Raw genomic sequence first — 1,586 nt, forward strand, 5'->3', positions numbered from 1 at the left:
GTCCCTGTCGGCGTGGATTTGCCGTGCAGATGTTGAACCTGCTTTTGACTCATCAGAGCAGCAAATTTGCATTCATAGCATCCAGCCGACTGTGCGTTCAGTCAGTCCCCACAATCAGTGGAACAATTTATTTAAATGAGTTTGGTTTGCAGGGCTGTGTAGCAATGCGAATGCAGCCAGATTAGATGATCTAACTTGGGACTGGAGCTCTGCCTATTTACACATAGCATCCTATAGATGGCCAAGATTATTGGCGTGGCTATCCAGTGTCACCAGAAGACCAGACACCACCGCTGGGACCCAGAGTTAGGTTGTGTAGTTAGTAGTAGTAGGACCTACAGGTTGTGTAGTGTAGTAGTAGTAGGACTTTGAGAGTTGCTCAGGCCATCTATGAATCTCTGACCATGAGCTATAGGAGACACGGGAACTGTTGTGTGACGAGCAGCACTGGAAGATGTCCCCAGGTCCTTTTTTTTTTTCCTTTCATTATTTTGTTCTTTCGTACTTTTATGTTTTATGTAACCATTCTAAACGTTTCATTGTTAGTTCTATTCAAACATAATTTTCTGCAACGTGACCAGATGACCACAAAATCCCATCATTTGAGATGTAATGTTTGCTGTAATAATAGCTACATCATGTAACTTGTGACAGTGATGGTCCTAGCTGTCGTATTAGGAGAGACGCAGCAATGTGACAGGGACTGGGTTTTTATTCCGGTAAAAGAAAAATCTATAAAAAAATGTGTGTCATGAATTCACATCCATTTGAGAAATTACACAGAATTACCAGTGAGATAATTAACCCGTTCAAACCTTGAAAAGAGGTATTTGAAGTAAGACACATACTTGACACGTCAAGATACCTATCTAGACCTCAGAGAATCTAAAATACCAGTTTCAAATTCTGAAGTATAGGTATCAAAAAAGGCGCCTGATTATGGAATAAACTTCCAGAGGAAAACAGAGAAAGCCAAAGACTGACCAATTTAGGATATTACCGTAGCTCCTTCCTCTTATGCAGCACTGTAGAAAAAAGGAAATTTGCTTTTAGCCTCACTGGAAATAAGCACACGTGGACTCACTTCACATAGGATTCTGTGTACACCAAAAATGACAAAGAACCAGAAACCCCACAGGGACTTAGAGTTCGCTAATCTACTGTACATTTTAGATGTTCTGATACCATGGTGATGGGCAACAGTAGAAAGACCTAAAATAGAGTACAAGTGTTTTCAACAGCTTTCTCTTACTAAGTGCACTTCATATTGTCATGAGAAAGTCCTCTTGATTTTTTTCCTCATTCACCCACTTCAAATAAATTGTCTAGTACCTAAAAGGTCATTTTGAAGAACTTTGCTTTTCTATAAATTACTGGATTTTGTAAAAACACTGAATATAAGTGACAATATCTTATCTGTCTGTATTTGTGTCTTACTTTTAGACTCCTAAGAGAGAGCCTTTAACAATTTTCTGAAAAGGAATGAGGCGAGGGAGAGAAAGGGAGGGGGAGGATACTGTACTGCATGTTCTTTCTGAATTTTCTGTGCTTCTTGAACAAAGAAGGAATGAATATCCCAGAATAAT

Source organism: Caloenas nicobarica, chromosome 15 (genome assembly GCF_036013445.1).
Source record: "Caloenas nicobarica isolate bCalNic1 chromosome 15, bCalNic1.hap1, whole genome shotgun sequence".
Taxonomy (NCBI): domain Eukaryota; kingdom Metazoa; phylum Chordata; class Aves; order Columbiformes; family Columbidae; genus Caloenas; species Caloenas nicobarica.